The sequence below is a fragment of the Macrobrachium nipponense genome, chromosome 14 (genome assembly GCF_015104395.2).
Source record: "Macrobrachium nipponense isolate FS-2020 chromosome 14, ASM1510439v2, whole genome shotgun sequence".
Classification (NCBI taxonomy): domain Eukaryota; kingdom Metazoa; phylum Arthropoda; class Malacostraca; order Decapoda; family Palaemonidae; genus Macrobrachium; species Macrobrachium nipponense.
The window spans coordinates 91,928,979-91,941,949 of NC_087207.1; positions in this window are offsets into that span (position 1 = coordinate 91,928,979).

Consider the following 12,971-nt stretch of genomic DNA (forward strand, 5'->3'; position numbering starts at 1 on the left):
GAATGTCATTAAGAGCCAAGACAGCAATGAGTGCTTTCCATTTCCCGTCAGATGCCTCCATCTCATTTCACGTTTGGCTGCAACGACGATCTTCATTCTCATTCGATTACTTTCATTATCATTCATTTCTCTTTACATCTCCGACTTCAGAGGTGGGTTTAGTGCAGTCAGTGCACCCAATGCGGTGCACCGTAGTATTAATAAAGCTTCTTTGTACTGTCCCTTTGTCCCCTAGCTGCAACCCCTTTCCTTCCCTTTACTGTACTTCCGTCCATATTCTCTTTCTTCTATCCTACTTTCCTCAACCTTTTCCCAACAATAATGGTTTCATCGTGCAACTGCGAGATTCTCTTCCTGTTACGCCTTCCGGACCTTTTTTCCTTCTGTATCCATTTCAGCTCTGAGTGACCTTTGGCCTGAATTTTTCTGTATACTCTATTCCATTTTGTGCATCTTCGACATCACTTTCATCCCTTGTGATCCGTTTCGTAACGAGATTACTGCCTTCTTAAGCATACTTGAAATCTGGCATTATTTTGCAGAATGTTGGTGTCCAAATTACTTAAGGTACAAATGTGAGCAGCGAGGTATATTACTACCCGATATTAGTGTAGATGACGAATGAATTGGAGTGGCAGACTGATCAGACAGCGGAGACTACGAGTTTTGGGAAATAGACAAGGAAAGAGGTTTGTCTAAGTTCCGATAACGAAAAACAAACAAACAAAAATTTAAAAAAAATACAGTTGTGTGAGCCAAGCAAAGGTTGCAGGAAATGCAGAAAGGTGTCTAAGGGGCAAAGCTTCGAATGTGTATATTGATTGCAGAGTTTAAATTATTTGCAGAGTACTTGCAGTAAAAATTGCCTTTCCAGAGATGTAAGAGTAGTCAAGATGATATTCATCTTTATAAAGTCAGATACGTCAGAGAGATGACTTTGTGTCTACTTGAGATATGGACGATTGAGACCTTTTTATGGACAGATAGAATTTCGGCTGAGGCTCGATCAGCATCGTATAGTTTTCTTAGCGAAGATCATGTTCTAAGTACTCTCTCTCTCTCTCTCTCTCTCTCTCTCTCTTATTTTCTTTCTTGTTGTCACTGTCCCACCATAGGCGTGGTCGAATGGGAACACCCAGACCTTTTTCTTTCTACTGACCATGTAAATGGAGCGAAACCTTGTAGCCTTCTTTACACAGGGAGTTTTTTTTTTCTTTTTTTTTTATGAATGTTGAAAAAATGTGGACGCATTGAAATTTCCATTATGACACGAGAAGCTTAAAAAAAATCAATACTGCACCTGAGTATGTCAAAGCGCGTTATTTTGAGTTCCTATCTCTGCTCTCTGTTTCGGAATTGAATTATGAAACTGACGGAAAAGTGTTCTTTTTGTTGTTGCTAGTGAGGAAGAGGACCCCTTTGTTGTCCAACCTCTTTGATGCTTCTTTTGTCACAAGAGAACGGGTCTGACAAACATAGGAATGATGAATAGAAGGAAATCTTTTGCATTCGTATTTGGTATGTCGTAGCCATTCAGTTTCTTGAGCCCATAATTTTTTTTTAATAATGCTTGTATTAAATGTGTATGAGGTTGTAAAACACTGATGATATAACGTTCTCTTTAAAACGCTTTGTTTTTTTGGCAATATACTACTTCTTGCTTGCGAATCCCTTTCTGCTGTTTCTTTATGAATTAGGATTTGGGTTAGATATTTACATCTGAAAATAGATTTTTCCCCCCTTTTCATCTTTAACACTAAAATTAACGCTCGATAATTTATGACAAAGGGCCTCAATCATACTTTATCTCATTTAAAGGACATACGCCACAGTCATACCAGTTACAATTCAACCTCTATTGGGCTATCGGGTAGAAATTGAAATAAGATAAGCAAGACTGCCAGGTCTAAATGATCGTCTTTACACGCTTGTCCCGGAGTTTTTTTTTATTTTTATTCATTCTGAATAATCAATCATGACGCGTCGTCCTTTTATTGATGCCAGACCTGACATTCGCGCAATGAAAGATCGTTAAGGAGAATCAAGAAGCGGAGATGGAAGATAAGTGAAAGCTTGACCATTCAGAAGGAATATATATTATCATAATCGGCAAATCCAATTACCGGAATGTGTAGACTCTAATAAGGTGAGATACAGAATCCCCAAAAGAAACTCTCTCTCTCCTCTTCATCTGAAACATTCCTTGCGACGGGGCCAATTCCTGGGTAAATAATTTAATCCTTAGATATAATATTAAGATAGCGTCTGGATTCCAGCCAGAATCCGTGCAATTTATGAACACTAATCCCGAAAATCTATCTGGAATCCAGTGACAGAGAAACGGGTTTGCAAATCTCGTAGATTCGGGTGAGCAATAAAATATTCAAGATTGATGTGAGGAGAGGGATTTTTAATTTTAAGCTCAGATCTTATGTTTCCCACAACGTCATAAAAGCGAGATGTTGTTCATATTAGAGGTGATTTAAGCAAGAAAAAATTATTTGCCGTTTTCAAATCTGAAATTTATTTGGAAGAGTAAATGGTGCAGTTGTTTGTTAACTGAATGCAAAGGACTGATTGTTAAGGTTTTCCATATTCAATTAAATGGGACGTAATTATCTACGCCAAGACAAGATATATTTGATAATGTGGTTATCTCATAATACGCTGTGGTTAGAGAAACACAAGACGGGTCGTAAAATCCAGCGTCTATTGATATTATCTCGGGCGGTACAACCCCAACCGTCCCCCTCCCCCCGCAAAAAAAAAAAAAACTACAATTATATAATGAGAGAACACCTCTCGCCTCATCATGCATAATGAACTGACGAAACAGTTGTCAAGACGAAATCTTGACAAACGCCATTGAAGAAAAACGAGATATCAGACCGTAATGAATTACATCCATTTAGGTACCTTAATTGACCTACTGTCTTTATAATTGGATTCCGTTTCCAAAGCGAATGGACTACTGTTGTCAGTGGTTATGTCATATACGTAAGCGACACGATTAGCAGCAAAATCATATCCGTACCATACCTATACCCATACCCATACCAATACCCATACCCATATATTTGTCATACCAATACCCATATCTGCAGCAAACCCACACCCATACCCATATCTGTATCATACCCATACTCATGCCCGTAGCTGTACCATACCCATACCCATACCATACCATATCCATATCCATATCCATACCATACCCATATCCATATCTATACCCATACCCAAATCTGTACCATACCAATACCCTTACCCATAACCATTCCATACCCATATCCGTACCATTCCCATACCTATACCCATAACCATATCATACCCATACCCATACAATACTCATACCCATACCCGTACCATACCCATCCCGTACCATATCCATACCCGTACAATACCCATACCTATACCAAATCTATACCATACCCATACCCATACTATGCCCATACCCATACCCATATGACGTGATTAATATGGCTACAAGGAATCCTTTAAATCCCTTTCACAGATAGATAGACGACTTAAATACCTTGAAAAGTTCTTGCATTCGTATGATCTTTGGTGGTTGTATTACATATGTTAAAATAATTGAGAGTATTTCAGTCGACACTGTTCATTCTGGAGAGACTGCCGTTAAGGAAAAATCTACCAATGCAAAATCGAATTGACTCAAAGATGTACTGATAAGCGTTGAACTAGTCTGGCCTTGAATGAAGGAAATAAAAAAAAAAACGACACTGATCAGTCCATCGCATCATTGGACAAAGGCTTTCTAGAGGCAAAGAATACCATAGTAGATTCACATCAACTGTGCAATTTGATGTCTAGGCCACTCCCTTACGATGCTCCTGATTGGCTGTTGATAAGCAAATCACAGGGCTGGAAACTCTGTCTCTCTCGTGAGTTCACATGGGTAGGATCTATGTTCCACATCTCCTGAGGGATACGTCTTTCAAAAGTATCCATAAGAAGACGTGGAACATACATCCTGCCTATGTGAACTCTCTCGAGAGACTGATAGTTTCCAGCCCTGTGATTGGCTTACCAACAGTCAATCAGGAGCGTCGTAAGGGACTGGCCTAAACATCAAATGAACGGTTGATGTGAATCTACTGTAGCTTAAAATGCGCCAAACTTTTTCTGAATCCAACTGAATGAGTATTTCACTAAAAGTAACATAAATTATAATCAGTGATAATGCGTGAAGCATAACCTCTTACAGTTAAAGAACATTCTATGATTCCGAAGGAGTTTATTTCACAAAGGTGGTAATTAAGAGTATGGTAGGATGCTATGAATGTGCATCCTTCTTCTCTCGCCTCCACCCCGCCCCCCTCACCCTCCCTCCCCCACCCCTGCTTCCCAAGACTTGTAACTCTCTCTCTCTCTCTCTCTTCTCTCTCTCTATTCTCTCTTTAACAAAGTATATGATTGGGCAGAGGTAAATAGGATGGTATTTAACTCTGATAAATTTGAATCAATAAATTATGGAGACAGAGAAAGAAAGCTATATGCATATAAGGGACCTAATAATGAGACCATCACAAATAAGGAAGCAGTTAAAGACCTTGGTGTGATGATGAATAGGAACATGTTATGCAATGATCAAATAGCAACTCTGTTGGCAAAATGTAAAGTAAAAATGGGAATGTTGTTACGGCACTTCAAAACAAGAAAAGCTGAACACATGATTATGCTTTATAAAACATATGTTCGTAGTCCACTTGAATATTGCAATATGATATGGTACCCACACTATCAAAAGGATATTGCACAAATAGAGAGTGTACAAAGGTCCTTTACAGCTAGAATAGAAGAAGTTAAGGACCTAGACTACTGGGAAAGACTACAATTCATAAAATTATATAGTCTAGAAAGGAGAAGAGAACGCTACATGATAATTCAGGCATGGAAACAGATAGAAGGAATAGCAGAAAATATCATGGAACTAAAAATATCAGAAAGAGCAAGCAGAGGTAGATTAATAGTGCCCAAAACTATACCAGGAAAAATAAGGAAAGCACACAGGACATTAATCCACTACGCACCAGCATCGATAATGCAGCGTCTATTCAATGCGTTGCCAGCTCATCTGAGGAATATATCAGGAGTGAGCGTAGATGTGTTTAAGAATAAGCTCGACAAATATCTAAACTGCATCCCAGACCATCCAAGATTGGAAGATGCAAAATATACCGGAAGATGTACTAGCAACTCTCTGGTAGACATTAGAGGTGCCTCACACTGAGGGACCTGGGGCAACCCGAACAAGATGTAAGGTCTGTAAGGTAAGGTCTCTCTCTCTCTCTGGCAAACTTGTGTCTTTATCCTGAGGCCAATAACGAAATTATTTACGAAATTCTCTTGCTTTCAATTTCTGCATGTTGTGTTTCTTCGAACAGTGGAAATGCAGTGGCTCGCGCATACTATGAACTTGGCGTTTAGGGAACTTTTGACAGCGTCAAGAAACGAGAGGAAATTAGAAATTGTCAAAGCAAAATGATTGGTGCACCGTTATTTGAAACCTCCATCACCAATCAGACAAATATTGATATGTACATTTGGAACAATGCTGAGTAACCATTGTAACCATTGTCAACATAATATCAGGAATATCCTTTTTGCACTTAAATCTCTCTCTCTCTCTCTCTCTCTCTCTCTCTCTCTCTCTCTCTCTCTCTCTCTCTCTCACTCACTGTTCCACGCTCATTCTCTTGTCGTTTTTGTTTGATGGCTGTTTCCATTGTAGACAGAATTGCTGATTTACCAGCCGATATTCGATAGTTCTGCTGATTTTCCATTTGATCGGAAATGAAATCATTTCACTTAATGGTAATTACTTTATCGCTACATTAACGTCGCCAAAACTCCTGACCAATCACGTGCGCAATTGCACTGTTCCCACTCAGGCTTTTACGAATTAACTTGAGTTGGGTCTGAAATCAACGTAATGAGCAGTAAAGAGGACAGAATACAACCATTCTTCTGATTTAGTTCTCTCGTTAGGAATGGGAAAGGAAAGTCACGCATAAGAATGACATATTCCGAAAGATCAAAGCACGAAGCAGTCCTGTTTAAGGACTTTAATGCCATTCGAGGATTTTCTACTTATTTCTTTTTACTCACAGACGACGCTCTGGAAACCGTTATAATGATCTCCTAAGTGTACAGTACCATAACATAAGACCAGTGTTGAATTGCCGACTCAGCTTTGAGGTATCCACGCGAATGACTAATTACTAAACATTTGTTTGTAGATTAATTCACCCTTCCTCTCTTACTCTCACATAATCTGTTTGAGATCGACGGTAGGGATCTCATTTCTGTCCCTTCAGACTTCCTTACACACAGCCTCTTATTGCTGTGACCTCGTTCCTCTTCGTCAGCCAGATGTAAGATGGAGAAACCTGTCTGCCATGTGGCGGAGAATCAAATACATATTTCAGCTGACATTTCTATACAACAACAATGGATAATTACAAACCAGTATTTTTTAAGGGTTATTGGCCAACCGACATTTTATCTTATTTGCATTAGTTGCTTTATAATTTATCATTTTAGTTTTTTATCTAACTTTTGACATTATTTATTAGGTGATGTACACTGTCTTTATCTGCGTTAAGCTTTTACGTAGGCTCATTGAAAGACGGATGTCGTTATGGGACCATGAGTAACATAGAGGCTGTGTAGATTTCCAAGTTTTATTTTTATTTTTAAATCCATTGCCGAAATTCAAGCTTCCAATTATAAGGTGTTAATTAGGAAGAAGTGAGACGAAGTAAAGGGAATTACAGAAAGAGACCCCACTTATTAAAAATGGGAAAAAATTAGTTAATGATTTAACGATGATAAAAACGTATTAAAATGCAGGGAGAGTAGTATTAGGATAGTGATGTATTGCACCTTCCCTTGAACATCTTAATTTCCAGTTGCGAGACTTCCTCTGGGAGACTGTTCCACAGTCCAGCGGTGTGAGGAATTGAGGACCTCTGGAACTGATAATTTCGACAGCGAGGCACATTTAATGCATATTGGTAATTCTGTTGTTCAGCGAATCTGGTCGCTCTCGGCAGATGAAGGGGATCTGGGATCAATTGGGAATATGAGTCTCGATAAAGATCTCTTGGTGAAATTGGTCGGAATAACACCAGTAAAATGAAAGAATAATTTGGACTAGTTCACGGTAACTAAATGACATTATTTTCCTGGCCTTTTACCTACCAGAGGGAAGAAAATGGTTGGTGTATTTACATTCACTTTTGATTTATGTTTTTCCATTCACATGTGGGCAGCGCACTTTCCTCTGTCTTCAGGCATAAGATTATAATGATGTTCCGCATTCGGTTTCGCTCGGGAATAAGGCAAATATCGCGAAAAAGGAAGAAGAAGAAGAAGGAGAGAGAGAGAGAGAGAGAGAGAGAGAGAGAGAGAGAGAGAGAGAGAGAGAGAGAGAGAGAGAGAGAGGGGCAAATGTAACTTTGGGACATATTAGCTGTTTTTCATAATTATAATCTTTTTTTATAGTTTTGAGTTTTCCAGCCAAAGTGACTCACTTTTTGATACTCTGTAACATGTCAGAAATTCTGTGGTCTGCGTTGTCTCATGTTCAAATCAAATGTCCTCAAAAGATGAGTTAATTAGAAGCTCTGAATAATGTCAGCATCTTTGAAGCCCATTTTCTCAGAATGGGAAAAAATGGCTTACGTCAGCTTGTCAAACTCGGGCCGAAGTGTCCAGAGAAGAGTCACGAAGGAGGAATATCTGTGTCGATTTACGTTCAGTTTTATCAGTGCTAAAATTAGGAATTATGGGCCTGCATCAAAAGATTAAGGAATACTTTATGGGAATTTAAGCAGCGTCGAAACGTTTACGGGAAAAATAACAGCCAAGATGGATCCGACCAGTATGATGTTTGGGTGAGAGTTAAAGAAGAAGGAAATGTTGAAATCCCGTTTAAAATGGCGCTTTTATCTCCGACCCCGAAAGGATTTAGATGCATGAAACTTGGGAGAAGACGATGTAAAACTCAACAAATAAACAAACTAATGAAATGATTAGTGGTATAACTAAAGGCAGCTACGATATGACCACGACATTAGAGCTCTTTATGGGATTACACAAGAATCATAGGAATATGCTCTCTCTCTCTCTCTCTCTCTCTCTCTCTCTCTCTCTCTCTCTCTCTCTCTCTCTCTCTCTCTCTCTCTCTCTCTCTCTCTCTCTCTCTCTCTCTTTCTTATACAAGCAGACATACGAAAATACTAACTTGGTACATTTGCAAACATCTAGATGAGGACATTTTTTATGACAATAAACTGATAGTCAATCTAAATGAGCCACATCTAATATTATGTTTGATATTACTCAGTTTTCTGGGACTTTTATCTTGGTTGCAACTAAAATATGGAATAGTTTGCCTACTCCAGTTGGGGAATCTTCTGATCTCCAAATTCATTTTTGTTTCCGGACGACGTCTCCTGAATTCTTGTGTATCGGTGTTATCTTTTATTCCCTCGTATTTATCTATTTATCACCTTTTCCTGTAACTTGCCCTCTCTGCAGGATGATTTCTCGTTGGATCCCTCTTGGTTTTATTAAAGTGTGTTGAATCTATTCAAAAGGGTTTCAGCTGAAGAAGTATTTTCTTGGGTCATAACAAATCAAGACTGCTTTTGGTTTATAGACCAAACTTTGCTGGAAGGTCGGTTAGGTCAGCAAATCATACTCTGAAACAAAACAGAAGGAATAGGAAAAAGAGGTAAAGTTATAGAATGATATGTAGTGCACACCTTGTAAGACTGGAACAGTTATATATGTATAGCTGAATTTCCTGTATAAAATACTTGAATCTCTCAAGGTGATTCACATGTATCCTTATCAAGGCATAGCATAACTATGAGGTTTGGATTTTTTTATATCTCAAAAAATTAGAATAAGCTTGGAGTCTGGAGAATGGTATGTTTTTGTATTATTATTTCTTGAATAATTTTCAGATATTTGATTAAGAAAAATGTATATTTTTTTTTCAATTCATCCATATGCATTTGTTTTCGCAAACGCCAGAGGCAAGAATTTGTTCGTACGTGAGTCGTGGAGAAAGTTAGTCCACTTAAATGGTCCCAGCTTCTTTGTAAACTCAGTTACCTCAGGAAACTTTGTTTTTAGTCTGATACAACTGCTGAGGGATTTACTTTTGCTTACTGGTCAGGCTTTTTCTTTAGAGACGATAGATTAGTGAAATACAAGAGGTAGGAGCCATGATGGATGAGTTTTTTTTTTTATATGAAAGCGTGAAAATCATTAGAATCATTCTGATATGCTGTTTCATGATGGATTATCCTGTGAATGTTGGTTCGTCTTTTCTTATTGTCCGTAATGTATCGGGTCGATATCGATAGCCTGTTTTTGTATTAAAAAATTGTCAGGTCATTTACGAATTACCTCCACTTTGCTCTCTTATTTTGAAATTTATAAGTCTAGAAGATATTTGATTCATATTCTTCTCGGGTTAGGAAATTAGGAGAAAATCGCATTTGGCTCGAATGTGAGTCCAGCAATGAATTAATGATGATAAAGAAAATTTACTCCTTGGTAATTGGATTAGTAATAGAAACTATCTGAACACTATTCTGGAAAAATAATTTTTTGCCACTATGTAGGAATATTAAATGATTATCTTCCCTTCGTTTTTTTTCCTTCACAAAATATATTTGTTAATCGTACGACACAGGGCAAGCGTGATGGAAAATCAAATAGATGCCTGTAGTCTCTGCTAGCAACAACTATTCGCTTTAACTTGGACATGACAGTCGTCACTTGAAACTCGATATTATTTTTTACTTTTGATTTGTATTAAATGTTATAATTGCTCACTATAATATACTCATGAGTTCTGACTGATTAACAATTAAGAGTACCTTTGGAGTTTTTGTATAAATTTTGAGGGTTTGAAAATGAGATTCCCATTGCAATAAATCAGGTTCTAAAGCAGTTCTTTTCTAAAAGCTTCACTGAACACCACGAAAAAAAAAAACTAGTTAATATATTTCTTCTGGGCCAAGTGTCTGCATCAAGCACAAAGATAAAAGCGAAATGAAGAAATATTCTTGAACAAAGAGTAACTTTGAGGATAATATATAGTATGGTGGAACCGCTTTTTATGACTATTACAAGGCCCACATCCTGTAATTAGAGCGGGTAAAAATTATACATTTCCCCGTAAACTGAGAAAAATCGTTTGTATGATACGCAACAGGAAGACGTTAGGCAATCTTTATATCCATATCTCAGGCCTTTACAGGTGGTTATAATTCCTATTCTTCATAAAATAAAAAAAAAAGAATATTCTTGAAAATATAATCACATAATAAATGGAAAAGATAGAACCGCTATTGTCCGTTCACAACGGATTTTAAAGTAATGAAATTCTTCTGTTAGTAAATTCTGGGTCTCCCAATACCTATTCCATCCTAACATCCTGCCAAACGATTTTGTCTTGGTTCCTCTTACTACTACCGAGGAGGTTTTGGTACTTTTCCTCGAGCTTGGTATTAATTGCTGATACCAAATAATAATGAGATTTATATCTCCAGCTGAGTCATTTTTCACCTTTGCGTCTATCAGTATTTTCCTCAATCAAATCTACATACCTTGGGGTCCACGAACAAGTGTAAAAGTATTACATGAGGGTCTCCTGGGCTATGGTTGACATCATATAAGTATATGTTCAGAGATTATCAAGGGTGTTAACTAGGTGATAGAGATTTGTAGTTTCATATCCTTGACCCAATAATAGTTTGATCACAGAAACATAATGTTTTTTTTTTTTTTTTTTTTTTTTTTTTTTTTCATTATTACTGTATATACTTCCCATTTGATGAAGACGTCATATCGCTTTGATAAAAAACTAAACCTTGCGGAAAAGTGTTTCTGTTTCACGCTCCAGTAAAAATCAGAAACTCCTCCTCCTCCACCTCCACCTGACTGCTGCTGGTGCTGCTGGTCTGGAAGTCTTGGGAGACCGATGGATGGATGTATTGGACTTCCAGGTAATCGATAACGGGAGAAATGTGTTTGCGGCTAATGTGCTTGAAATCGGGAAGCAGGTTCAAGTTCCCTTCGCCTTATTGGCTATTTATCAGGACCGTCTTTTCCCGATACCTGATGGTCTTTTATTTGTGACTTGCATCCTCCCGTTTGCTCTCTTGTTAATAGGTAACGATCGATCTCTTTTTGGCAATTCCGTCCTTGGAACCAGTTTTCTTTTCTACGAAATGAATTCAGTCAGATTCTCCTGTCACCATCTAGCATTTTTGTGTGTTTTTGTTTTTTATCTGTCAACTTTATTTTTGACTTTGTTTTTGATTGAATGTAATGGAATATCCCGCAAGTCCTCGAACTAAGAGTGATTCAAGTTTCATGGGGAGCTCGGAAAACGCTTTGGTAATCATTTAGAATGCGTGCTTGTGTGGGTGTGGGTGTGGCTTTGGGTGTGTGTGTGTGTGTGTGTTATGTAGGATATCTAGTTATTCATCCTACAACGAAAGTATATATAAAAACGTTTTAAACTTGATTAACATTTTTCAGCTTATGCCACTTTCACTAAAGCCCTTTGATCTCATTCACTGGTTTTCTTATTTAAGCCTTAAAGTAAACTGCTTTACGTCCCAGAGAGATCGGTAAAGCTAAAAACACAAGATCAAACAAAACGTTGAGGGTTAAAATCTACTACTGACCGAGCATAGGTTAACACAGGCAAACCCAGCCTCTCTAGATATTTTCCAAATTCCTTTGTTCATTGATACTTGACTTTTTATTTTTATTTTTTTACCAAATTAAGATATATATGTAGTTTCAACAAGTAATGTTGACTGCATCCCCATAAAGGTTGCATGGCAACATAAGTCAATGGGTTTTTGGGGTGATATTTCTGCTTCACTGTGTTATTTTGGACTCTTTGATATCATACTTATATTTAATATGTTTATGACAATATAATACAACACTCATTTTGGTGCGGTTAGAAATGCAAATATATTTTAAGGGCAGTAAAATGTGCGAAATTCTAGTATTACGATCGTTTACTTGGTTCGTTGTCATCCTGTCTGTTAATTATCATACTATAATGGGCGTAATGTCTGTCTGTGTCTGTCTGTCTGTCTGTCGGTCTGTCATTCAATCACGGCCAAACGGCTGGTCAGATGGGCGTGAAACTTGGCAGGGTTATGGTGGGGACCTCTAAGATGGATTGTAATGGGGTTTCATCCAACCTACCCCCCTCCTTTGTAGGGGGTGGGGGTGAGAAGGGATTCCCTGAAACGGAGCTGTTTCTGGCCGTGAAACGAGGCTGGTTATTCCCGTAGACTTAGTTACTTTACGATTTTTCATACATAATTTCTGTACAACTTCCCCGGAGAAAGTCGCGAATATTTCAGCTCAGACACAAGAGAAGATGAAAATTATCATCAATATCCGCAAGATTTTTTTAATAACTTAAATCCATCGGGACTGCCAGTGCACAAAATAACGTTGAAGAAGTACTGCCCGGTAATGTTGCTTCGGAATTTCGATCCTGCCAATGGACATAATAAAAAGGAAACTGACAAGTTCCTACTTTCTACTCTTTTTTGAAAGACACAGGATTATAAGAGCATTTATCAGTAGCCATAACGCACTGACATACAAGTTGCGTATTTGCAGTAACATAATGAAAAGAAAGATACTTTATTATTTGTATCACCGTGCAAAGTAATTGACAAAGAAACGAACCAATCAAGATCCTTGTTCCGTTAAATGAAAGTCACTGACAAGAGAGAGAGAGAGAGAGAGAGAGAGAGAGAGAGAGAGAGACCATTTAACGACATTAATGCACTACAATTTTATAATTTTATCTTGCTATCGAAAAATGAGAGAGAGAAAGAGAGAGGAGACAATTTGTGATTTGAGAGCTAAGTAATCCGATAATCCCA